At 49.5% G+C, this 27937-nt stretch overlaps 2 protein-coding genes across 4 annotated transcripts in view; one reads left to right on the plus strand and one right to left on the minus strand.

The window, feature by feature from the left end:
• Positions 1 to 27937, minus strand: part of GTPBP8 (GTP binding protein 8) — a 630806-nt gene that overhangs the window by 251116 nt on the left and 351753 nt on the right. The window lies entirely within an intron of this gene.
• The window catches only part of LOC138525797 (aquaporin-3-like), a 263570-nt gene that overhangs the window by 212480 nt on the left and 23153 nt on the right, over positions 1 to 27937 (plus strand). The gene's annotated exons all lie outside the window — the stretch shown is intronic.

Consider the following 27937-nt stretch of genomic DNA (forward strand, 5'->3'; position numbering starts at 1 on the left):
CAAAATTATGACACAGAATATGCGATAAAACACACTTGTAAATTCACACATAAATATTTCATGTCATACTGCATGCCTTCACTTCTGGGTACTGTGGTAACCAGTGTTCTTACCCAATTTAATTATTATTTATCACTGTTGGAAGGGTGAATCCGTCGGTCAATTGGGATTGAATGGATTGAAACTTGTGACCTGATGGCTGCCCGCCCATCTTCGGTGAGTGCTTGTGTAGCTGGGGCTGAGGGGCGGCTTACTGTACACTTGCCAGGAGACTGGTGTAGCGGGTCACAATACAATTTGTCTAACTTTTGCCCTTAACCCTGGCCCTTTACTGTTTCGGATGCCCCTGCTCGTCCTGGGTCCAGCAATCGCCCTGGGTGTGCCATCCTGGGACAAATGGCAGGTCGGGAGAGGGGATCTGTACAAGGATACCCAAACCCCTATGATGGAAAAGCCTAGGTTAGGTGAAATACACAGCCACGCAAGGATGGGCAGACAAAAAGGTATGCTGGTGTACGGTCCCTTTAGTGATGATGTTATCATGGATGGGTTTAGTCCCCAGTGCACAAGCACTTTTGTGTTTTTATATAGGATTGGCATAATAGGCGATTACAACATTACTAAAACGCCCCGAAGATGTTGCATAAAAACGTATACAGTCTATATAAAATGCACTTTATATTAAAACATATATAATTGCGTCCTTCCTTTACAGACAGCCTTGCTAAAGCTGTTTGGACGCCCACTCTGCAGTGGGTGCTCATAGGTTCTCCTGTGCCTGTTGAGGGTGGACTCTAGGTAATGTGTGCTGGGTGCCCAGAGCAGCAGAGTCCTTGCCCGGGGTGCGTCACTCTGAGGCAGCCCGGGGTTGTCCTGATGACGTAGGGCGGCCCCTTTTAATTGATCCCTAGGTAGGCCACGTATGCCCGGAGTGGCCCAGAACATTTGGCAGTCGCAGGGGTGACTAGCTGAGTCCTTTTCGGCCGGGGGTGAAGAACTGGCCTGCCTGATCATGGGACAGGCCCAGCAGCATTCACACAGCGCTCCCCTTCCTGATTGGGGAGCACCATGTAGGGTTAAATGCTGCCTGGGCGATAGTGCTTTAGGGGACTGTGCTCTCCTTTCTGGCAGGGAATGATGGTGAATGAGCTGTGCCATTGAACTGTGGTGCTGCACCCCTCTTCACAGGGTGCCGCGTGAATGGAACATGGGATGCAGAGGTGTCTGTGCATTGCGCCCAACCGTGCGCCACGTTCAGACAATCTGGGCTGCGGTGGTAAAACCAGCGATGCAGTGCCACCTCTTGGCAACGGGGCACTGCAGTAAATTCCTGGGGCAGCATCAACCAGGTATTGTCCTTCGTTCTGAGGGTTGGGTTCTTCCCGGCTGTCCCACAGGTGCTCCGCGCTCCCCCCTATTTTTTTCAAGATTTGGTTTGTAGAGGGTTCCCCACATTGCGCGTGGGGACCTTTCTGTTAAAGGTGAAGCCCAGGGGGAAGCCGGGCTGTTCCACTTCAAATGTAAAGGGGAAAAATAACACGTGCTTCACTAAGCACCTTTAAAGGGGTCGGAGGGTTACACTTGGGTTACTTTTTAGGTTACTTAAGATTTTGTAAAGTGCTCATGCTGCTGGGGATGTGTCCAAGAACTGGATGGAACTGGATGGAGTGGAAAAGCAACAGTCCTGAAGGCGGTGGGTGGGACTTTCACAATGGGGGAGTCATTGGGAGATCGGGTGTTATGCACCTTCTTAGTAATTGGGCATTATGCTTTGATCGTTCCAACCAAGGCTCACGTTTTGGCTGGAAGGTCTGGTCATGGAATGTTTTACTACAGCGAGGCCAAGCCTTGCTATACTACTGTGCATTGCTCGAAGATCAGTGAAAGGGGATTTAACCCCTGTTTTAAGCTAATCTCATGGTCTCCAGGAAGTTTGTAATCCAGTCTAGGACTCCCCTCCCAGTTAAAGTTCAGAAGTTGGGGGCTGCAGCTGAAAAACCTTTTGGCAAATGAAACTTGCTGAGGGCTCGTTATGTCCTCCATTGTGCTAATGGAGCGAGCCCTGTGAATGTGCCATACTAATCCTAATAACGGTCGGCCTTATCTAATCTAAATGTGCCTCCTGCAAACTGATGGTTTTACCTCACCGATGGTGGCCCATGAGGAGATGCGTTGGAATTCAATTGGTGCTCCTTTCGCAACTTTCTTTTACTGAAGTTTACCTGCAGCTTCTAATCATGTTTGTAGTGATGCCCTTAATAGCCGGGAAGGGGTTCTCCCTCCACTTGGTGTACCTGTGTTTTTCGGAAAGTTCCAAAGAACATTAATCACTTACCCAAACCTATTGACCACGTGTCCTTCTCCGATGGGAAACAGCAGAAGAACACGGGAGGCCACCAGTGTTTGTAAAATCACACCCATGAAGGAACATTCAAGTGGCTGCAGAGCTCACGTCACAGGGGCAAATGAGATGGTCCCTAAGGTATCCTGGCTTTCAAAAGGATTGCTCTTTCCCACTTGATGGGATTTTCTGCTTGTGTGGAAGAATCTCCTGGCTGCCCAGAACACACCTCGCTTCTTGGATGTGTGTTGTGTGTCCAGAAGGCCTGATCTGTATCAGTTTAGGACCCAATACCAGTTAATTCACGGGCTGGCCCGGTATGTCACAACCTGTTGTGATCACTCTCCCTTGGAGTCCTCCCACTGGGTTCCAAAAGGATAAGAAAACAATTATTCTAGTATCTGGTATCCCCGGCCATTGGTTGTTTAACGAGGATGTGGCACTACTTGGTTCAAATTGTGGTTGCAGTATTTGCTAAAACACAGCAGTTTGGATGGATGCCGAGATCTGCATGGAGATGTCTTGTAGCATCTCATTTAATTTTTGCATAACTCCTTGTTGTTGCTGGCTTGCCTGGATTCCAGTTGTTGCTGTCTGATTGCTGATTTCCTGACTGCAGTTCCACACAGGTTGGGTCCATAATCGTTGGAGATGTCTTGTAGCATCTCCATTTAATTTACCGGATTGTCCACTGCAGCAGCCAAAGCCTTCCAGAGGCTGACCACTGGGTGTCCCTGGACATGCAGCAAGGTTCAGCCCTAACTGTAGCCTCCCAAGGCCCCCTCCACCCTATAGCTGTGACGAAGGACCTGGTTTCTGCAGATGTAAAGGATGGACCCCCTTTCCAGTACAATAAGTATTGATTTCTCTTTTTCTACCTTGTGGAGCCCTACCCTTGGCTAACTCACTCTTTGGAGGACACGAGACTGATGGAGCCAATTTGGGATGCAAGTATCTAGAATAGTACTGGACGGGTTTCAATTTTGGGTGAAATGCAGCGAAGTTTGGGGGGGGGGGGAGGACAAATGGACTTCTGCAAGGTTTAGAACGCCCCCTGGAGATGTGCCTGAAGTACTTGGATTTCATCTTTCCTGTACTAGATGGCAAATGGATGTGGCCTGGTGAGAGGTAGAGCTTCTCTTGGGCTATTGGTGGGTGCAGGCAATCTGTGCATATCTGAAATGTTTTGTGGAGTTCTGAGCGTGACTGACGGTGTTGGGGCCTTTCAAAATCTTCTTTCCAATGGGTGATAAGGGTGCTATTGCTAGGAAGACTAAGCCCTCGATGAGGATTACTACTGAGTGGAACCCGTGCGACCAGTGAAATGTAAGCGTCTTGTGCAGAGGCATGGATTTCCCATAAGGGCAGCAAAAAACATGCTCTTTATCAATTATTTCTCCAGCATGGGGTCTGGCATGGATTCACATGCTCATGAATATTCCCCGTCGTCAGGCTGTGAATCATCGGTAAAGAAAGAAATCCGTATCGGTTTCATTTCTGATCTATCTTTCTTAGTAGTAACCAATCACTGGTCTCTGGGTCATACTGCCCCCAGCCAATGACTGTCCTCTCCCTAAGCCCCTCCCCCGGCAGTCATCCTCAGATTTTTACTGCACGTTCAAGTGTTGGGAGTCCTCGTGCTATAGCGCTCGAGCTTTTACTGCATTTTCATGCTTTTTTCAATTAGATTTTCTCATTTTTCGGTTAAATCGAGCCTCAAGCTCCACCGTTCTACTTCCGATCAACAGGGACCCGTTTTGGAATTTTCTACGCCCTTCAAGGGTGAAGTTTTCGTTGAGTTACGCTTCTTGGAGGATTCCAGAAGATCTGAGGCCTACCATGGACCTGGCCCAGGACAAGGGAAGCTCGACGTCCAGATCCAAGCTGTTCAGGAACTGCCCTGGACGCGGGTTACAGAATGTTTTCAAGGAGGACGAGCATTCGAGATGTCTCTACTGCCTTCATGAGGACAAGACGCAAATGGAGAAGGACTGTGCGTTCTGCAAGAACCTATCAGAACGGACCATGAGGGATCGTCATTCCCACCTCGCCAGCTGGCTGGAGAAGGGCCCAGCAAGTGAGAAGAAAAGGTCTGAGTGGTCTTATGTCCTGTGAGGGCGCCCCGGCGACGGGGGCCCAACAGAAGGCTAAGCACCGCGAGTCCGCAGGCACCGGGAGCGCCGAACGGTCGGGCTCTTCGGCTGCCAGGCAGGGCGTGCCACCATCGACCACGAGCCAACGCTCTGGTTCGGGGAAGAGGAAATCCGAGAACCCGGGTAAGCTTCTGGAGAAGCCCTGGTCAATCTCGGAGGGGGGAGCGAGGCGGTGATCCTCTTCCCCCCCCAAGGTGAAGGCCTCAAGTGTGCCAAAGGTGGCAAAGGCCTTGATTCACCCGGCTTAGATCTCTATCGAGGAAGTCGTGGCGGCCCTGGGGAGGCTACACCATTGGAGACTATCTCGGGGCCCACAGTTTCCCTGCCACCGCGGAGGGAATGCACTTTCCAGCCCATCGACAAGACCCCCCGTGAAGACCCCGGTGGAAAAAGAGGGGGTGGGGCTGGTGGCCATCAGGCACGGATTCAGCCTCTGAGGAGGAGCTGGTGGAAACCGTGAAGAACCTCAACGAGAGGTTCGAGAAGGTACGATCCCACGGGAGGGATCCCGAAGAGGTGGTCGAAGAAAGCGACGGTGGCGCTGACTAGGCCCCAGTGGAGGAGCAGCCATCCCTCCCGTCGCAGCCATTGCCCGAGCCTCAGGACAACTCTGCGGCCATTCTGATGGCAATCCAAACCTTATGCACGGAGATGAGGACGAGATTACCACGAACCCTGGCGGACAATCCAGAACCGGGCCCGTTGGGAAGCCCTCCGAACAAGCGGAGGAGAGTTCACCCCTCCCCGCCCTTCATGCCCCCACGACCCGTGGAGCCCTCGTCCCCCTCACCGGACCCCAGGGATGACACGGCGACGGGGACGGATGACGACGGTGGTGACGACGGGACGGACCTTCCATCACCACTCCCTCGGGCTTCCCCGCCCGACTAAATTGGCTCCTTTCATGCCATGATCGCCAGGGCATCCGAGCTCTTCCAGCTCTGCCCCGAGGAACAGAAGGAGGGTTTCCTCTATCAACAGGGAGAAGCCAAGAGAAAGACGGTCCTCGCGGTACTGTTACTCAACGATATCTGGGACGAGAGACTTGCGATCCTGAAGAACCCGTCCACAACGCCTGCCAAGAGGGACAGGTACGAGAAGAAGTACCGGGTCCCCGACGCCGCCCCTTTGTGCCTCAGGGCTCAACCTATGCCGGATTCGGTCGTTTCAGCGGCGGCCGAGAAGAAGGCGGCGGGGGCGACAGCATCAACCTCTACTTCCCCTCCTGACGGCGAGGCTAAGAAATTAGACGCCATGGGGTGACGGGGGTCATCTCGTCGGCAGCGACGACAATTAAGGCGGCCAACGCCTTAGCGATTGTGGCCGGTTACGACAGGGAGCTATGGTACAAGATAGCCCCCCTACTGGACTTCCTACAAGAGGGCGGAGGCCCTGAAGATTCTGCAGGAAGGTGAGGTTGCGTCAGACCACGCCATAACGGTGGCAACGGACATTGCCGACACCCGGTTTCGCCAGTTGGGCAACAGTGTTTGCCTTCGACGAGGCTGGCTCAAGGCGACAGACTTCCGTCAGGACGTGAAGACCAGGGTTTTGGACGTGCCGTTCGACGGCAACAACCTGTTTGGGAAAACAGTGGATGAGTCGCTGCAGGCCATCAAGGCTGACAGACGGCCCGAGCCCTGGGAGTCCTTCAGCAACGACGGCCCTTTCGGAGTGCCAGAGGCAGACAGGGGGCCTCTAAGGGATCAGGCGGTGGCTCCTTTACGTACCGCCAGGCGACCCGCTCCTCGTCCCAGGAGGCTTAGAGGTCGCGGCAAGCAAGGAGGATCTCGGCATTGTCGCCAGGAAGGCCAAGGCGGCAAGGCCGCCTCCAAGCAAGATTGAACCGGCTGTAGTGTCGGGCCCCCACCGAAGCACCCTGTGGGAGGCCGGCTGGCGGAGTTAATCAGCGTGTGGGAGTCCATCTCCACCGACCGTTGGGTGCTGGATGCCATGACCCACGGGCACACTCTTGAATTCCAAAAGAAGTGTCCCCGCATTCCTCCCGTGGTGAGGAAGGAAAATCGCGTCCCTCAACTGCTGTTGGAGGTAAAGGCGATGCTCAAGAAAGGTGTCATCAAGCTCGTCCCCAAGAGGCTCTGGGGGTCCGGAGTATGCTCAAGATACTTTCTTGTCAGAAAGAAGACGGGTGGTTGGCGCCCCATCCTGGACCTACGTCGGTTGAACAAATGCATCAAGGCACAGAAGTTCAGGATGGTCACTCTCCAGCACGTGCTGGGACAGCTGGAGGAGGGCGACTTCCTATCGTCGGACTTGAGGATGCTTACTTCCCCATCCTAAAAGGACACCGAAAGTTCCTCAGATTCGTAGTCCAAGGACGCCACTACCAATTCAGAGCACTGCCATTCGGATTGAAGTCGGCACCCAGGGTGTTCACCAAGTGTCTAGCACCAGTGGCGGCGCGGCTGCGCCTGCAGGGGATCCACGTCTACCCCTACATGGACGACTGGCTCATCCGTGCAAGGGCAAGAGAACTCGCAGTCGAGCACACAGCGAAGACAGTCCGTTTCCTCACGGAGCTGGGTTTCTCCATCTACCCGAAATCCCATTTGGTTCCGTCGCAGGTGGCACTATTTCTGGGAGCGAAGCTCGATACAGTGGAACGATTGGCGTCTCCGTCTGAGGAAAGGATGAAGGCCATTTTAGGGAAGGTGCAGCGCCTGCCAGCCACGGACGTGGCCAGGGTGAGATCCATCAAGTCCCTCCTCGGAATGATGTCCTCCTGCATCAATCTAGTGCGCCTGTGCAGGCTACGGATGCGTCCTCTACAGGAGTTCCTCGACGCCCGCTGGATGCAAGCGGTGGGCAGCTTCGAAGACAAGATCCCGCTCAACGAGGTTTTCTGTCGAGCGATTCAGTGTTGGGGCACCCGTGCCCACCTCATGGTGGGCACGGACTTCCAGACCCCCGGCACATCAGGAGACGGTGACGACGGACGCCTCCCTGGATGGATGGGGTGCGCACACCGGAGATCTCCACGCAAGAGGCCTTTGGCTCCCGGAGGAGAGGTCCCTCCACATCAACATCTTGGAGCTCCGCGCCGTGTTCTGGGCGCTCAAGTCGTTCCTCCCGTCCCTCAAGGGCAAGGTTGTGAGGATCTTCACCGACAACACCACGATGTTCTACATCCGGAAGCAGGAATGCACCAGATCCTCAGCCCTATCCAAGGAGGCCCAGGATCTGTGGCACTGGGCTGTCGCCCAGGGGATGTGTCTGGTTCCCTTCCATCTGGCAGGAATAAAAAACACCATCGCCGACTCACTCAGCAGGGAGCTGCGCTCGTGCCACGAGTGGGAACTATGCCAGGATCAAGTGGATCAGCTCTTCCAACGATGGGGCAAACCCCAGAATGACCTGTTCGCGACGAACTCCAAGTGCCAGAGGTTCGCCAGCAGGTTTCCCCAGCCGAGGAGCATGGGCGATGCTGTCTCGTTCCCCTGGGACGGCCTGTTCCTGTATGCGTTTCCTCTGTTGCCGCTGCTGCTTCGACTCATCAGCCAGCTCAAGAGGTCCCAAAGCAGGATGATCCTCGTCGCACCGGCATGGCCGAGACAGATCTGGTTCCTGGACCTTCTGGACCTCTCGGCGTACCCACCAGTCAAGCTGCCGACTGACGCAGATTTCTCTCCAGAGAGGGAGGCGCCATTCGTCATCACGACCCGGAGTCGCTGAACTTGCAGGCCTGGCTCCTGCAGCACTAGAGTTTGGAGGGTAAGATATCCCGGCTGACTGCAGAGAGGTTCTTGCAAAGGCCAGGGCCTCCTCTACTCTCAAGTGCTACGGACATGAGTGGGAGAGGTTCTCTGTCTGGTGCCGTGCACAGAAGATCAACCCTCTACGGATTACGGCACCTCAAGTGCTACCATAACTACTGTTGCTGGCCAAAGCTGGACTAGCTCACGCTTCCATCAAGATGCATCTGGCGGCGATCTCCCGATACACCAGAACTGCAGGACGGCCGTCCTTGTGGTCTCATCTACTGGTGAAGGAATTTATGAAGTGACTGTTCCGTTCGTTCCCGCCGGTGAAGGCTCCAGCCCCGGCGTGGGAGCTCAACGTGGTGCTGACCAGGCTCATGGGGCCGCCATTCGAGCCTTTGCATTTGGCTCTGTTGAAGTTCCTGTCATGGAAGACAGCGTTCCTTGTGGCCATCACCTCTGCACGACGCGTGGGAGGGATTCAGGCTCGATCCTGCAAGCCTCCATACTTGACTTTTCACGATACGAGGGTGGTGCTGAGGGCGCACCCCTCTTTCATGCCCAAGGTGCCGTCGGACTGCCATCTTAACGAGCCCTTGGTGTTGCCAGTTTTCTTTTCGGCGCCGGCCGAGAGGACTTTGCACTCGCTGGATGTAGCTAGAGTGCTTAAGTTCTACGTGGACCGAACAAAGAGTTTTCAGAAGACTTCACAGCTGTTTGTGAACTTTGGACCTGTGAACCAAGGGAAGGCTCTCTCGAAGGCTTCCATTTCCAGATGGCTCTCCGGCTGCATCATGCACTGTCCGAGAGCCCATTCGACCAGAGCGATTGTTGCTACTACGGCGTTCTTGTCTGGTGTGCCCCTGCTGGACATCTGCAGGGCTGCTACGTGGAGGTTGACGCACACCTTCACGAGATTCTACTGCGTTGACCGGGATTCCAGGGAGGAGTCCAGAGTAGGCCAAGCAGTGCTGCGCAACCTGTTCGCCTGAAGGTGGGCCTGGTGTCCTCCTGGTGTAAGAGTTGCTTAATTTTGAGTTTATGTAATGTGCCTTTTGCCACCTCCCGTGGTTGTGCATGTGTGTACTGCTATGTATTATATTCATGAGCATGTGAATTCATGCCAGACCCCATGCTGGAGAAGGAACAAGTTACTTACCTGTAACTGTTGTTCTCCAGCATGGGTCTGGCATGGATTCACATGCGAACCCTCCCTCCTTCCCCTCTGCGGCTCTTCACTTGGTCATACTGCCACATACTTTGCTACCAAATCTGAGGATGGCTGACGGGGGAGGGGTTTGGGGAGAGGGCAGTCATTGGCTGGGGGTAGTATGACCCAGAGACCAGTGATTGGTTACTACTAAGAAAGACAGATCAGAAACGAAACTGATACTGATTTTTTTTTCCCTTTACCCAGGATTCCCAGCCTGACGGGGAATATTCATGAGCATGTGAATCCATACCAGACCCATGCTGGAGAACAACAGTTACAGGTAAGTAACTTGTTCCTTAGGTCAGTATTTGCGGTGCGACACATCATTTGATTGATTTCCTTTCACTTTGCCACTCACTCTGATGCAAGTGCAACCAAGTGTGATGTCCAACCTGCTACTTAACTCTCAAAGCTGGACATAAACTATTCACCTTTCAGTAACCAGGTCTTCGGGCAAACTGTGCAGTGGCCATACTCTGATGGCCTCATGGAACACAGAGACCCGGTCCGGGACCACTACCCATGTGGCAATTGTAATGTGTTTCAGTTTATACGAAGGAGTTTTTCCACAGGGACTTCAGGTGGGAAGTCCGCAATTTTACAAACTGCAATACCACAAATGCAGTGACTGCAATAAAATGCACATGTGGACTAGTATATATTGGCATGACCACGCATGTGAACATCGTACTAGGATAAGGAATGGCACTCAGTGCTCCGATGGTACAACATGTTATTGCTTTAGCAAGACACTGGTGACAGGGTGTCTGGGCCACACCCTCTCCTCCCCAGTGGGATCGCTGGCGCGATGGAGGAGGTGGAGGAATGGGAGGACTGCCTGCGTGGAGGAGGCTCGACTCCAGTGTGGCGGGATCGCCGTAGCCAGTGGGAGGAGGAGGAGGAGGAGGTTGAGGTTCAGCGGTGAGGGAGTTTGGCGCGGAGGACTACGGTGTGTGTTGGGACCATCCTCGTCGCCCGGGATCGGGCACGAAATGATCTAACACACACACACACACACACACACACAGGGTATCAACAAACATTCGTTTAGTCACCGCTGTCAAACTGTCCCTGGCGTCAAGCGTGCCTTTTCCACACCCCCAACTCCCTCACCCAAATGTCATGCTGTCCAACCCCTTGGTGGGTGGGGTGTCTATCAACCCTGTAACGGCGGGCAACACTCGCCACCTTTTTTCCCTGGCAGGTTTCTGCTTCTTGCGGCAGATGCCATATTTGGCAGCAGCCGCTCAGGTTCTCATATTCCATCTTGGCGGCGGATGCTGCAGACGGACCCTCTCCCTGGCCGCACGAGCAACCTCTTCTCAGAGGGCCGTGGCCAGTAAGAAAAAGGGACTTCTGGGATGGGGAACTTTGCTGGGCCTTTTTTTTTTTTTTGTCACCGTTGTTATGGTGCTCCAGACATCCGCACCATAGAGACCCAGTGCCTCGGGGGGGGTTGCTGGGGAACACCCGGTCTTATGTGGGGGCAGCAGGGCGGGCCATACCCAGACCATGCATACCCTAGCCACCTTGCTGGCACGAGGGTCCCACGGCATAATGGCCTGCAGGCCTAAATGACAGACGGACCCAGTCACTCCTCTTTGGGGGTCTGCAGCCGTTCTGCTGCAGGGGCTCCTTTTTATAAGCTTGGGCCATGACTTTGTCATGGCCCATCTTAAAAGGGCAATAGATGTTGAGAGCGACACACGTCGCACTTTGAACCATGGGCCAGATGATTTTAGCTAGGGAATTCTGGATGTCGCTAAAACCGACAGATTAAGCTTTGTTGCACAACTGTTTAGAATAGAACAAGAATGGATCTACAGGCTCAGAACCTGTGAGTTGGGACTCCATGAGGAGCGCCATTGGCCGGCTGTGATGGGCTAGTGGTTGCTTAGAATATACTAGGTAGGGATATTGATGGTTGCTCCTCTTTTTTTTGTGCCCACAGTGAATTTTGGTCTAATCTAGGGATTTGTGCAATTTTTATACCATTGTATTGTGTATCAGCACCCGATCCTCCTGCTGGCCGTGGTGGTGATAACCATGGGATCACTCCTAAAATGACGGTTACCATAGGATTACCAAGATGAAGCGGTAGTGGGATGCAGTAGACCTCTTTGATATTTTTCTGGTATTATGGAGCAGTTTGATTTCAAATATGGTTAAATTGTGGATTAATTCTTAAAGGGAGAAATCAGGCAAAAACCTTTTAATGCGAATAGCTGTTAAAAGGTTGACGGATATAACTAGGAACCGTAGAGATTGGAGTATGATCGGTTGTAATGTATGATTGTAGTATGAAGTTCTTTTGTAATAATTGGCCTAATAGCCAACATGGAATCTTGCCTTTCCGTTATTGAAATTATCGAGAATGTCTTTTACATTTAGTACAGTGTTTAACACATGTCATGTTTAAAAAACAGAAAACAAAATGGTCTTAAATTTACAAGACAATTATAATTGGCAAGAAACTTTACATTTGATGTAGTGATCAATCCATACTCTTGGGTGGGGTGGGGGGAAATCTAATCCAACGTCCCGCTTAAACTTCATTGTTTGCATTCTGGTCCTAATTGTTGCCTTGCACTGAGATGGATATTTCGGATCATTTGCCTAATACATGTCAAGACCATGTGGCAGTGCAGATCTTTCTTTTCTGCTGCTTTCTCGTGGTTATGTAGGTGTTGGGCCATACCGAGTGCGTTATGGGGTTCAAGCTGTTTAGTACAATCAAGATGACTGCTCAACCGCATGGGGAATAGTGTTTTTGGTTTCTCACCGAACATAAAAATAGTTGGCAGTTGCTGGCTAGTTCAATCGAGGAGTTAGCCTGATTTAGCATCTGATCCTGCCCTAACTTCTAGAACAGTTTGTATCCCGGGAAATGGCCCAGTTAGCACTGCGTAGCTTCAGATACAGTGTGCAAGTGCAGGAGTCCTAGATACACAGCCACTGTTGGCAACGAAGCTGGACTCCTTACCTAATGGGGCGAAGTAAAATGCCTGTTGCCACAGTCTAACCATTCCTCTTGTCCACAACTCCACTTCCGGATGGTTGCAACCTCTGCCAAAGACTAGCTGCAACTCTTTTATGGTTAGTCGAGAACTGCTACTTGCTACATTACCCTATTAAACCTCAAGAGCCCTGTTAATGGCAGACGTTCCGCGCCTTGGTTTTTGGAGTATCTGAAAGCCACCAAGCTGAAGATGACGCAACGTGAGCACCACAGCCATTACCTTTACCCCCCTCTGGATTGGAAAGGTATAGATTGGCTCTTAGCTGCTACCATCTGGGCATAATTAATGCTATTGCATCCCCCTGCTCAAATTCCTATAGTCGCTGAGACACACCTGTCGAATCTCATCCGTGGAGTATGTCATGCTGATCCTTTCTCTGAATCTATTAGTTTCCTTCCCCCTCTCTTGCCACTCGCTTTGTCATGTCTAAATGGGGCTCTACCTGCTTTTATTTATTTTGATTCCTTTTTTTAATTCTCACAGCATCTCGACCCCCACTTGTAGCATCCTGTGGTGGGTCGGAAGGAGTCGGACACTTTGAGGACATTTTATTAAACTAAAAGAATAAGGCTGATCTCTCTCTCTCTATGACTAAAGGGAATACCCTACCTATCTAAAGAAACTTGAGGTGCTTGTCAGATGTCGGGCAGTCCAATGTAACTGTCCTCCCTCTGTGACCCTACCACTAAATATAACTAAAGAAAAATAAGCCAAAGAAATGTCTCTTCTTCTCTTGGTCTTCGCTTTACCCAAATTTCTTGTTATACTGTATATCTCTTAGTATAGTCCATTCTGATAGTCTTTATTAGGCCTTGTAGTTCAAGACGTTTGGTTCTTGACCTTTTTTTATGGTCCTATATCGATAGTAGGTATCACATGCCCAGTCTTCACAATCTTTGTTAATGCTTTTGCCAACTATCTTTACTTCCATTTTCCTTGTAGGTTTTTTCTCAATTGTGCTCTCTGGGACATGAGGTTCTTCTATCCTCTTCAATTGTGAGTCATATCTATCTTTCCTTTCTAGTAGCTACACTTCAACATTATAAAATATAGGGTTCATGCCCTTCTTTCCAGGGTTTCTGTTCCCAGTCCGTTCGTTCCCCAACTGGGTTGTTTAAATGTCTCCTCACTTGTTGTTCACTTCCCTTGTTATTTGGGCTCCTCCACAATATTTTCACCACGGTACTGGGATGAGTTTCTCTTTTCATATACTCCCGGTCTGTCTTTACCAGATTATTACGTGTTCGCTTCGAATTTTCAGTTTCACCTTTCTGGTTCCACCCATAAGACTGGGACGAAATTCCTGTTGTAAATGATTCTTCTGCTGCCTCCCGCTGTTCCCTATTCCCCTTGGTACCTCTCGTGATGTGAGGAAAGGCTGCAGGGCTTGGCTCTTACTCGTGTACTGCTTCTCGCTCTTTGCTGATCTTCGGTCTCCCGTTCTCAGCTTGGCTTCTACCGTCTGCATGCTGGAAGGAAGGCGTTCAGACTTTTTCCATTGCCGTAGGCTCAGGGTGTCTTGCCCACCGCTCTGTATGCGGGGTCGCGCCACTACCAACTACCTTCTCCTTCCTTTGCGGTTCATACAACTTTCCTTGTGGTCCTGTACACTGGGATTCTGGCGACTCACAATCTGCTGCTCTGCTTCTTTGAACTTTGCAGGTTCCGTGATCTACCTTGACTCGGCCTCCACAAGGAATGATGAAGCCGGGGGGGTTGGGGGGGCTTCTCCTGCCTATCAGGCTCTTCTGCTTGGACTCATTTGTTAAATACACATCTCGAGGTAAAGGGATATTTTCCTTACTTCAGGCGGATTTCTTTCTGCATTGCTTTCAGCCAAATATGAAACCTCCATTGTATTCTCCATGGAAAGCTGTCTCCTATACACGGCTGTGGTATTTCCTTTAGGGAGTTCCTTACAGCAACGGGAGTCCTTGTCCCCAAAGGGGCAGTCTCTCCTGGGGAGGTCCCACTTTCCTTGAATCTCCCCTTCCTCCCCCCAGGGAGGCTCTTGTGGAGCAGGCTCCCCTCCCTAGTCTCACAGGGGGAGTGTCCCCCCCCCCTCCTCCTCCTTCAGGGAAAAGGGATGAATGTCTGCGATTCATCACAATCCCCTGTCCCCTAATGAGGTTTCCCCCCCTGCCTACAGCCCTCTGTCCCCCTCCCACCTTGCACAAATTCCCCCTCCAATCCCCACCTCCCCGCCTTCTTCCTCCTCTACAGCACAGCCCTCCCGCCCCTTCACCCAGAACCACTCTGGGCTGCCGAAACACAGCATGGCCTGCGTTTCACTGTGCTGACCTATCGTTGCACTCAAGATTGAGTCCTGGGATAGACTCCTGGATTCGATGAGCCGTCGTTCTAGGAGGGAAACGCATATTTCTGTCAATTTTGGATGCTTGGCATAAGTAAAAGCGCTTACCAAGGAGCATAATTCGAGAAGTAACACAAACTTAGAACCTGAGTCTTGTTCACTTAGGACTTAGTCTATTGAGGAACTTAAATCTGAATGGGTACCATTGGCAATAGGCTCTTGAATTTAGTCTTCTGAGACCTCCTTTTGCATGTAAAACCTCCACTGATGTTTTTGGGAGCACACCTAGGATTCTTCACCAGAATTTCCATTTTGGCGTGTCTGTTGGATGGTGGAGAATACCCCAAATCTAGCTACATAAGACTTCAGAAGTTATCTTGTCATTATACACATGAACTAGAGAGGTTGGAGAGATTGACTCATCAAATCGCTTAAATTGTATTTTAATATACAGATTTATTTTTTCATTTGTAGAGCATACCAAGCCCAAAAGCATCCAGGCGCTGGCTGCAGGAAGGGGCTGGGGAGGGGGCAAACAGGGGAGAGGTGGAAGAGAGAGGGGGTGCATGAGAACCTGAATGGTCTGGCATTAGTACAGGTGTAGTTTCATTTGAATAGCCTAGTTTTAAGTTGTCTCCTGAATGGACAGGATTACAGGTGAGGTGGCAAGGAGTTCAATACACCGGCTGCAAGAGACTGGAAGCTGAAGCCTCCAGCTTTCTTGTGTATAATGCATGGGATAGTCAGGCGGTGGCTGTAGATAGATCATGTGGGTCTGGACAATGTGGGAGAATAGTATCACCAGAGCTGGAGAGGCAGTGGTCAGTGATGGAGAGAATTTTAAAGTGAATTTGCTCCCTAACTGGTAGCCAAAGTGCGGCTTTCTATGGGCTGACCCATGGTCCTGTTGGTCAGGTTCATAGCGGCATGGATGGTCTTGTTTTGTATAATCTGAAGTTTGTTCAGGTTGCGTGCTAATGTGCTTGCCAGGAGGGAGTTGCAGTAGTCTAGTTGAGACCCGATAACTGCTTGCGCTATGGTTAGGTGATTTTGTGCGGCAAGGAAGGGTTTTGCTGCATTCAGGAGTTTGGTGGTGTGGGCGACTGAGGAAGTGATGGCATTGACGTACCGGGTCATGCTGAGGCTGTAGTTGAGGTGGATGCCTAGCGTCTTGATGGAGGAACAGACTGGTGGTGGTGTCCATGCTGAAGGACCGGAAGGCGGGGACCAGTTTGGCGAGTCATGATGGTGGGCATACTAGGAAGATTTCGGTTTTGGCACAGTTAAGGCCGAGTTGATGGATGGCCATCCAGATTTGTATGTCCAGGTGGTCGCAGAGGGGTTTGGCATAGATATTGTACAGGGTGGGAGAAATACAGGACTGGTGTGGGGATGGCTGATGCGTTTTATGCATCGACTGGAGCGGTTCTGTCTGCCAGAAAGGTGATCCAGTCAGTAGCTTCTGGGGAAAAGTTGGCAGCATTGGTGAGGTGATGGCAGAGTGTTTGGTGGTTGTCCAGGTCATATGCTGCTGACAGGCTAGGTTGCCAGAGTCCCAGAGGTCATCCATTTGTTTTTTTAGGTCCAGGAACACAGATTCTGTGCCATGACCGAGGCGGAAACCTGATTCACGTGGGCTCAAAATATTGCTGTGTTCGAGGTAGGATCATATTTGGATGGAAGTGGCACAGTCCAGGATTTTTTGTAAAAAAGGGACCGTGGTGATGGATATGGTAGGGTCAAGAGGCTTTTTTTTTTTTTTTAAAAGGGCCGATATCCAGGCTTCTTTGGGTTTGGGAAAGAGGAGTTGATTAGTGATGATGCAAATAAGGGGGTACTGCGCAGTCCTTATAAGTTGGGTGGGACAGGTGTCTCCTTGGCATTGCAAGGGCTTGAGACTAGCAATGACCTTGGTGATGTCAGCCTCAGTGACTGGGATGAAGCTACATGAGGTGGAGGTATTGGGAGTCTGGGGGGAGGGGTGGGAGTGGGATTTAGGAGCTTGCACCTTCACTGGAATGGTGGCTTGTTTTATTTGGATTTTGTGCTATGGTGATTTTGTTCATGAGGTAATCTTGGATGTTTTGACACTAGGCAGTGTCTTTGGAGAAGTTGGCCATGGGTGTGGTGGGTGTCTAGCTCACGTAGGAGAGGGAACAGTTCCCGTGAGTGGGGGGGGTGAGTCTGGGCAATTCTGTTAGAGATGATGGAAGCTTTGTCTGTGTAGATGGCCTGCTTATATTCTTTGGCATAGTTTGCGAGGTAGGTTTTGTTGGTTACTATGGGGGATTTATGCCAGCTGGCTTCCAATGTGCGCTTCTTGGAACGCATGGAATGTAGTAGTTCAGGCATGAACCAAGACTTTTGAGTAGTGGGTTTGGTCATCTGTGGTTTGAGTGGGTCAATGGCATAGATAGCTGCTGATATAGCAGAGTTCTATATATATTGAGGGCAATAGGATTAGCAGGGAGTCACAGGAGAGTGTATGATCTGTGAGTAATCCAGGCACTCCTTGGTGAGGTTTATGGGCTTATTGAGTAATGGCAGGTGGGAGTGGGTAGAGGTGGCAGTTTGTTGAGGATCTATAGGTATGTTGAAGGTGATGGTATGGTGTTCGGACCATAGGTTGGGAATGTTGTCTGATGTTGGTAGAGCAGTTGATATCGGCAATCCAATCTCAAGTGTTCTGCCTAGTCGGTGTGTTGGGCTGGTGATATTTTGTGAAGCCAAGGAAGTTTAAAGAATTGGTTATATTAATGGCGTCTTTATCTGGCGTCGTTGAAGCCTGGGTTCAGGTAGGTTTGATTCTTGCATTTATATTTATAGGTTATCTTCAAATGTTTTCGCCAGACCTGGGGGGCGGTAGGTGATGTGGATGATGGTGAAGGTAGGGAATACTAGGAGTTTAGCAGTGAGTATCTTGTGTGCGAAAGAGGTGTTGGTAGTGAAGATGGATAGCGGGTCTCTATGGATGAGGGCGACTCTGCCTCCTTTATGTATCGGGCGGTCGCAGGCTAGTGTAGCTTGGGGGTGGAGTGGGGTGGGATGGGATGGCGAGAGCCGGGCCGGCATATCAAGGTCAGAGTGGGTAATCCAATCTGCCTGTGGCATGGGCAATTGCATTAAGTGCACAATTGAGATGAGGAGGCGAGGATGCGGTAGATGGAGTGTTTGTGTGGAGTCTGGGGGGGGTGTGGCTGAGAAGGGGTGGATGTGGTGAGCCATGTGTGAAGGAGCATGTTGCAGTGGTCTGGAGGTGATGGTAGCTAGTATGGTGTGCGTTGTACACTAGTGTGAGGGGATCATCTGCTAGTTCTCTCGGCTCCGGTGCATGGTTGGGTGGGTATAGGGGGGGTTGTGGGGTAGTCGTATGAGCGCGACGGATTGGGGGGTAGGGGGGAGTATGATGGCCAGTAGGGCTGTTGTGGGTGATTGTGTTGCCATTGGTAAATTTCAAAAGGGAGGCATTCTTGGTAAAGGTGGTATTACCAGATGTTTGCAGCTGCAATCTAGTGCAGTTGAGTGGATAAAGAAGTGCTGAGAGGAAAGGCGTGGGGTTGGTGGTGTAGTAGTAGTAGTAGGAGTCGTCGTCGAGGCTGTTGGGGTTTACCTTGGCAGGGTAAGGGAAGGCATGAGTATTGACCACATTGTGTATGCCTTGGCGGACTAGTAGCTGAGAGAGGGTGGTGAGCTGGGTGTATCAAAACAGCCCTTTAATATGAGTAGCAATACCCTAGAGATGGATGGGGATGCAGAGTTTATTCATACATCAATAATCAAGACGACTCAAATAGTTTGGCAAAGTGAGTCTGTTTTATTAACCAGTCTCTAAAACAGGGAGTTCAACAAAGCAATATCTTGATCCGCTTACTCAAATCACTTTATAAAAAAACTGGGCTCTTATACCCAGAATTGGTCATCAATGACGTTTAATATACGTTGCTACCAACATCATCCTACATGGCAAACTACAAAAACCTAATGGAGGGAGTGATTGGCTCTAAGTGAATATCTAAGTATAAGTTCTATATCGGTATAGAACAGTGGAGGAAGGTGGTAGGATATTTTAACATTGGGTGGGGCAACTAATGTCCACTATGAATGTCACTAAACACTCGACATCCCATTGGCTACACAAGCTATAGGACCCTTTATTATGCGGTCCTCTTCTATAATTGGTTGGCTTCTAACCCCCGTCAGTACTTTTCCACCTACGTCTAGCAGCATGCCGACTGAACTAGCTTCCCACCAATTACTGTATCCATCCATCCATCACCTCAATGGTCCAGTGTCAATTAGTGCTTTGAAGATTGGCCTTGAGTTTGTACTGTGCTCTGAGAATTTTAAGGCGTGTGGACACAGCCTGCCTTTGTACGTAGGTGTGACCACCTCGATCGTCCAACTTCCTTCTACCACGTGACTGGACACCATGAAATCGAGCTTTTTGTGTATTTGATTTTATTTTCTAATCGTCCTCTGACGTTTTTTGTTCTTGACCAGGTCTTCAAAACAGGAGTTTCTGTTCCTTCACACAATTTGTATCCAATGCCAGTCTGCTCCAGTTTGATAAGACCTTGGCTTTCTTAGCTCCGTCAACTCCTTTAGCTGAGATTAATTTTTGTTAATTAAATTGCTTTTTTACTGTGACGTATTGAAATGAGAGGCCTTCTTGGTTTTGTTCAGTACTGCTTATAATGCGTAGTGGAAACCTCCATCCTTCGTGTGTGTGTGTGTGTGTGTGTGTGTGTGTGTGTGTGTGTGTGTGTGTGTGTGTGTGTGTGTGTATGAATGTTTGTGTGTGTATATATATATATATATATATATATATATATATATATATATATATATATATATATTTTTTTTTTTTTTTTTTGAGGCTTGTGGAATCTGCTTGAATCACATGCTGTGCATAGGCCGACATCTAGTGGAAGCTGCAGAGTATTAGTTAGTTTTTCAAAACTCAAAGGGGCATCGAACTAGGGCATGCCAGTAATACTATCCCTAGTATGACGTCCACTGTACCCATGATCCCTCACGCGTGTAGGACCCTCGGATTATTTTTTTCTGCCATACTTGTCGGAAGCATAATCGCGGAGTTCCCTGGCTTTTAGCCATTGATCATATAATTAACAAAAAATGCCCGTTCTCCAACCCTACGTCGAAGATCGCCGAAGATCGATGGCGGTACTTGAGACCGAGGAAGAACAGCCGTCGGGACTACACGACAGACTTTGGGCCTTGGAAGGCCTCTGGCCTCGGCCCTGTGCTAGAAGGGAGAGTGGGAGGTGGCTATATACACACACACACACACACTCGTTTCGTACATATACCCGCCCGCTGCCAAATATTGACACATGGAGAGTACTCCCTTTAAATTCTGCCTGAAGTGCAACTGTAAGTTTCCCTTGGTAGACAAACGTAATACCTGTAACTTGTGTCTTCCAAGGGACCACCCCGAGGCAAATTGTAGAGCTTGTAAGCTCTTCAAAGCCAAGACACTCGAGGACCGCTCAACCAAGCGTTGGGCCCGGCAACTCAAGGCCATGGATGCAGTGGTTTCCTTCAACGATGGCAGCAACGCTGCCGTATTGGACGGCAAGGGCACAGGGGTGTCGTCAGGCACCCACGCGCAAGCCCCCGACCTCGAGGACTGACCGGCGGTTCAGTTATGGGGCCAATACCCAGCGGCAAGAGTGCTACTCGCACCTCTTCCACCAACTAACCCCACCTGAGATTCGACACGTGTCTCTAGTGATCGGCATAAGACGTCACAGAGAGCGGTCCGTCGATTCGGTGTCCCCTGGGCGTTCCAGGTCTTGGTCACCTCATGACATACAGCAACCGTCCACGATTGCTAAAAGTGCCACATTACCAAAAGTCACTGAGGTTTTGTCGTCCGAAGACGAATCTGACCTCTACCCCCAGGTACACGTTCGACGGCTACGCCTGTAGTTTGTTCGACGTCTGCTTCCGAGATTCAACGCCTGTCTTCCAAGGCTCCCGAATCTCGTGATCCCACCTCCGACGCCAAGTATCGAAAGATAAAGGAAACCCCAAAGGGTCAGGAAAGCATTCCTCTACACATGGAAAACGGGGGGAAAAACAACATAAGAAAGCCTCTGAACACCAGGTTCAGAAGGAGAAACACAGAGAAAGATCCAAGGGTCCTGACCCTGTCCCCAAGGGAAAGTTTGTCCCTCCCGCTACTCGGAACAGAGACAAGTAAGGAACCTCATCAGGAGAGGGTTATCCTCAGTTCAAGGCAATGGGACTCGGAGGACATTGATAGTGATGAGGAGGATGTCCTTTATCGTAGATTTCTACGAAAAAGACCCACATTTCTTCCATAGCCATCAGAGTACTCCTGCTACCTCTGCCCCTTCGGGATTCAAAGACCCTCAACCTCCTACTAAGAGACTCCGTACTGAGACTCCAGTTCAGGGGATGATTTCAGACGCTTTTAGTGTTGAACCTTACCGGCAGTATGGTGAGGATTCGGAAGTACAAATGCTTGACGACCAGACTGGGGTCGATTACTATGGAGACTACGAAGATGAGGAGGAGGAAGACTAGGCAGAGGCCTATAGTCCCGACTCACCTATTCCCATGGACCCCCCTGTGAATGACTCACCAGTTGACAATCGGCCTTTATTTAATGAAGTTTTAGCCAAGGCTGCAGCTCATTTCCAAATTGACACTCGGGGTGCCCAAGAAGAGAGATTTTGCAGAGGAAATTCTAGGGGACAAAAAATCCATTGCCCAAACTATCCCCATTCTAAGATCTATTCAACGCAGAATCGATCCTTCTCTGGTGACCCCTAATCTTACTCAGGCAGTTAACCCATTAGTAGAAACACTATTTAGGGCCGCTCCCTCCGACCCACTGTACATAAGGGGTTAAGCTAAAACCCGACTCATTAGTGGTTACAATCACCAGAAAAAGAGCGGGAACATTACTAGCATCTTCGGAAGCACCCCCCGGACAAGGAGAGCAAGAGAATATATGCTCTAGGGAGGAAAGTGGTATCTACGTTGGCATGCCAATACCACCACTCTGCTAGCAAGCTACAACTGCCATCAATGGGAACAGGTAGCTGCCCTCATTGCCTCCGTACCAGAACCTCTAAAGAGCTAGTTGGCCCAAATTGTGTCGGATAGAAGATCCGGATGCATTCTCAAGGCTAACTTCGATGCAGCAGACAATGCAGGATGGCTGATAACAGAAAGCACAGTGATTAAACGACACGCTTGGCTAAGGCAGTCAGGGTTTAAACCCGAGACCCAAGCTACCCTCATAGACATGCCGGTAGAACCAAATGTCCTGTTTGGGAAAGCAGTGGAGGAAGCGCTGAAGACGGCTAAGGACGAATATGACACCTTAAAGTCCTTTGGCCAACTAACAAATAAGCCCCCAAACCAGCTGGGAAATAATTTTCGTCTCTTTCGCAGCCAAAATTCCCAGAGGGTCCAATTACTAGCAGGCAACCAACGGGCTACCCAAGGTTTCTCCAGAGGTCAAGAGAGGCCGCGGTAGGGGGAGAGGCAGCCCAGGTAGAGGCGCTACGCCTCCCAATAAACAGCAGTGACGTTCCTCTCCGGGTCCCTTCCCATGCATCCCCAGTAGGGGGGTGCATTTCCATCTTCACCCAAGCATGGGAAGGGATCACTTGGGACAGATGGGTGCTGTCCAGTGTACGCAGGATACTGTATAGAACTACTGGAATGCCCCCGCAACTATCCTCCAAGACAGAAGATGCACTCCTTGGAGCACCAAAGAATCCTCGAAGAGATTGTCATTCTTCTTGCAAAGGACGCAATGGAACTCGTCCCGGGCAACCAGGTAAACCGGGGTATTTATTAAACTTACTTCCTTGTGCCAAAAAAAAATCCAACGATGCGCTCAGTATTAGACTTGCGCCCTGCAAACAAGTATGTCAAGCCACAAAAATTCTGCATGACTACACGCCAGGAAGTAATCCCCCTACTACAAAGAGATTACATGGCAACATTGGATATGAAAGATGCTTATTTTCATATTGCCATGTTCCCAGTGCACAGAAGATTCTTGCGTTTCAAGATAGACAGCCAGCACTACCAGTTCAAGGTGCTGCCCTTCGGAATAGCCTCGGCACCAAGGTAATGGTGGTGGTGGCGGCTCAACTACGCAGGGAGGCAATCCCAGTGTACCCTTACCTGGACGACTGGCTCATCACTGGGGAACCCCCGTAATTTGCAGATACAACATTCAAAGAACAATCAACCTCCTCTTCCAATTGGGCTTCTCAATCAACGAGAATACATCAAGCCTGGTGCCAAGCAACTCCAAACAGTTCCTAGGAGATATCCAAGACACCCAACAGGGGTTGGCCTTTCCATCAGAGGAAAGAATTCGGAATCTGTTGCTGCAAATTCCTCTATCAGTCCGGTCGCCAGATAAGGGTGCGCAAAGCGATGTTTGCTAGGCATGCTGGCATCATGCATTTACCTGGTTCGCCACGCATGCGACCCATGCAGGAATGATTGGCGAAACAGTGTTCTCAGGCAAGTGGTCAGTAGGACGATCTAGTGGTTGATTCGCCAACACTAGTACAGAGTCTTCGCTGGTGGAAAAGAGAGAATATTTCAAAGGGGAAACACTTTTACAATACAGAAATACAGGCCGTTGTCGCAACAGACGCCTCCCTGGCAGGGTGGGGAGCTCACTACCTTCACCACACAGCTCAGGGTCTCTGGTCTCACACAGTGGCTCAGAATCACATCAGTCTGCTAGAACTTCTGGCAATCTTCAAAGCGCTTCGGGCATTCGAACCCCTCTTATCCAACCAGTCAGTGCAGATCCTAACCGACGGCAATGTTTTATTTAAACAAACAGGGGGGGGGGAGGGCACTCGTTCGGCAAATCTGTCCAAGCTTGCCCAGAAAATTTGGAAATGGGCAAGATTTACCCGTCATCCCAACATGATCTAGGGGATATCAATTCACTAGCAGACGCTCTGAGCAGAGATCCTCTCCCACAGGAACACTAATGGCGACTACACGAAGAAGTCGTAGATCTCTTTTCTCAGTGGGGTTTCCCCACCATAGACCTATTCGCCACAGAAGAAAACATAGTGCCCAGTCTTCGCATCCAGGTTCCCCCAGCCAGGCTCCAAGGGGAACGCTCTATGGATGAATTGGTCAGGGATGTTTGCCTATGCTTTTCCACCAACCCTTCTGATGAGGAAGGTGGTCAACAAGATGCACAGGGAATCGATGACGCTCATCCTAGTTGCTCCTATATGGGCGAGACAATCCTGGTTTCCACACCTATGCAAATTGGCGGTGTGCGACCCCATCAGACTCCCGTGCTGGTACAACCTACTCTCCCAGCACGAAGGACAAACAGTGCATCCTCAACCCAACTCGTTGAACTTGGCAGCATGGCTCCTGAAGTCCTAGAGTTCAGGCATCTCAATTTACCCCAGAGATGTCTGGATATCTTCAAGAAAACCTAACACAAGGCACTGTTTGTTATTTGGTCCCAGAATAAACAAATCAACCCAGTTGATTGCACACCTTCCAATATTGTCACCTACATGCCCCACTTACTGGACGCAGGGTTGGTATTTAATTCACTCAAGGTACACCTGGCGGTGCTATCAGCCGACACCACCTCCCATAACAAGGTGTCATGGTGGAAAGTGCCAGTTGTCAAAGCCTTTATGGAAGGGGTGAAGAGACTCCACCCTCCAATTTCTAACCCACCATCAGGGTGGGACCTTAATGTGGTGCTTGCTAAACTCATGTGACCCCTCCCCCCACCCCCCTTTTGAACCCATGCATAAAGCTAGTCTCAAACACCTGACTTATAAAACTGCCTTCTTAGTAGCCATTACATCCATAAGAAGGGTCAGTGAAATTCAAGCTCTGTCAGTGCAGGATCCTTTCTTTACTGTACATGAGGATTAACTGGTTTTATGCACTCGCCTAAATTCATTACAAAATTCCATGTTAACCAGTCCATTGAGCTACCAGCCTTTTTTTTCCAAGAATCCAAAAGCTCTGCTGAGGTGAAACGCACACTAGATGTGAGGAGAGCGGTCCTCTACTACGTAGACGAGACCAGACCGCTAAGAAAGACTGATCAACTGTTTGTCTCCATAGCTACAGGCAGAGAAGGAGATCGCGTCTCTAAAGGTGCCATCTCTAGATGGATAGTCAGATGTATACAATTGTGCTACTCCCTTTCAGACAAAACACTGCCTTTTACACTAAGGGCCCACTCCACAAGAGGTACTGGGGCCACTCTGGCTTTCATTGCAAATGTACCCCTTGATACCATTTGCAAAGCAGCTACATGGAGCTCTGTTCACACCTTTACTCGGCACTACTGCATTGACACTCATTCCAAGACAGAACCGCTTGTCCCACTTGAGTATCTAAGACATTTGTTCGCTCATGACCCTTCTCCCATCCCATCTCCTTCTTCTGACACTGTTCGCTAATCTATGCACAGCATGTGATCTCAGCAGATTCCACAAGCCTCAGAATGGATACATTACTCACCGTAATCATATTTCTGATGCTTGTATCTGCTTAGATTCACATACGCCCGCCCTTCCTTCCCCTCTAAGAGAAGGCGCATTGATGCTTGTAGTTTTATCTATCTTATCTGCTTGGATACTCTGTACTCGCGCTACTCCTCATGCTACCTCATGTCAGAAAAAATACAATCTGAGGGTCCTACACGGATCATGGGTACAGTGGACGTCACACTAGTGATAGTATTACTGGCACGCCCTAGTTCGACGCATCTTTTCGAGTTTCGAAAAACAAACTGTAATACTTTGCAGCTTCCACTAGATGTCGGCCTATGCACAGCATGTGAATCTAAGCAGATAAAAGCATCAGAAATATGATTACGGCGAGTAATGTATCCCATATAATACGCTTGTCATCAGGTCTGCGGCATAAGCTTCTTCACCTTGATCCCAAGTTGTCACTTATCCTTGGTGCTTTCTTGATGCCTTATAGATTATCTGCATTCTCTGGTCTTTATATCTCTTACATGGGTGTCAATTTGGTTCTGTATGATGTCACCATTCGTCCTCGTCATTCCTCTTCCTTGCTTCAGGAATTTTATTCAAATGGCCATCATATTGTCTTGTATGTAGGTATGGCTTTCTCAATGGGTACTTTACTTCCCAGATTCTCTTAGGTACGGGTATTCTTATGGCTACTGCACAAAGCCCACGCTCTGCTCTCTGTTGGTTCAACTGGTCAGTAGGGGGGTCACATACTTTGTTTCCCATTTTATAGGTAATTGAGGCGGGGCAGTTGGAGTGGGGGTACTTGGCTCCTCCTCCTCTACAGTGGACAATGGTTCTATGCGGGAGATGGCAGGGAGGAGCGGAGGGTGGCAGGAATAGCCAGTGTGGAGTATGGTGGGGTTCATTGTGCTTGGTGGGTAGGGCTGTCTGTGTGATATTTGGTACAAATGTTAGCCATTGAGATTTAAATGTACTTTCGAACTAAGTACCATCAATGGGCCTACTTTTCTGGTGGTATTCTTTAATCTAGCCTTCAGTGTGTGACAGACCAATCTTTAGGACTTGCATAAGGCAGACTGTCCTCTGCCCCATACACAGCACACATCTATGCAGAGAGGATTCTGGGGGGGGGGGGTTTGGGTGGGGTGGGTGTGGGCGAAAAGCATCAATTTCTGTACAGAACGCTGAAGGTACTTGTGTTGTAGAGGTTTACAAAGTAATCTGCGGCAATGTAGTGCTAGCTTCATGCTGTCCATCACCACACCATCAGGACCAGCGCCTCCTAAACTGCTTAGCTGCCATAAGGCCCCTCATTAGTTCAACAATTATGGACATTTTATGGAAATTGCTGCCACTGAGAATAGCTTGAGTCCCTATCAGAGAAACACATGGTGGTTGCCACACTGGACAATGTATATTGTTTTCCCATCTCCTATTTCAGGATGCACCAGAAGAGCCTACGGTTTTGCTTTTCTGTGGTAGCTTGCATTAGTGCCCATCATTCTGCCTTAATCATTTCTATTCTGAAGGATAAAATGGAGCGCTTTGATCAGTTGGCATGGAGGTATACTTTTTTTATTTTTTTAATATGGGAGAAGGCCTTGTCTTCAATTTGTCTTTCAAAGGTAGTACTACGGACTGGTGTTCTATGCCAGTTTATTTGGGTTAACAGTGTAGCTCATACTAGCTACGCAATATGCCTTGTCTAATCCGTTGCGTATGCCCCGAAAGGAGAAACTTACAGGGAAGAGAAAGAGATGGACATCTACTATTCGACGAGCGTGGAGCCGTTGTTGATGCAGACAGGGAATATTGACTTCTATTGGGAGACTTCGGCAGTAATGGTCAATGATGCATGCTCAGTGAAATGAGGCACAAGCAGTAGAGTACTTCATAGAGGATACATCGAAAGTGTGAAGTGGCCTAACCTTGTCTGAGAAAGGCTCAACGAAATTGGAAGAGTCTAAGAACAAGAATTGGGATCTAATCAGTAGACCTTGACTTCCCCCATAAGAGATGGTGTGACTCAATCTCGCATATATGAAAGAAAATATATTTGGTTGTTTCTTCCTGAAGAAGGTTGCGACAGTAGGAGAGTACTATTGTTGATACTCGATCATAGCAACTGAAACACGTGTTGACGTGAAGATCTGTGGGAACACCCAATATACAGACATTGTCATCTAGAACAAATGGAGGGATGCTAATAATATCTAATTCTGTAACAGAAAAGTGACAGATATAGTACTGTTACTGTGTTAAACCAATCTGGACGGTGTGATGAAGAAAGTATGAGCGACAATGAGAAAGAGTGAGCTATAGGGCACTGTTGTGCATTGTAGTGACTTTTTAGATATATGAAATTGGTTTGAATAAAAATAAAAAAGGCTGGAAATATTAACCAAGCCATAAAGAATATTGTGTGCTGTCATCCTCTATCCACTAGTCCATGTACTGTATATTCCCCTTGTATCATTACCTGGAGGACTAAGGGATTACAGGCACCCCCTTTTTTGTTTTTGACACTTATACAATTTGTGCCATTGGGGTTACTGCAGTGCTCCTTTTACTTTATGAATTGATGTACCTCAAACAAGTATACCTTCTGGCCGGGGTTCCCACTCTCATTCTTAGCAAGGATTGCTGGT

This window comes from Ambystoma mexicanum, chromosome 7p (genome assembly GCF_040938575.1).
Source record: "Ambystoma mexicanum isolate Mex_15411 chromosome 7p, UKY_AmexF1_1, whole genome shotgun sequence".
Lineage (NCBI taxonomy): Eukaryota > Metazoa > Chordata > Amphibia > Caudata > Ambystomatidae > Ambystoma > Ambystoma mexicanum.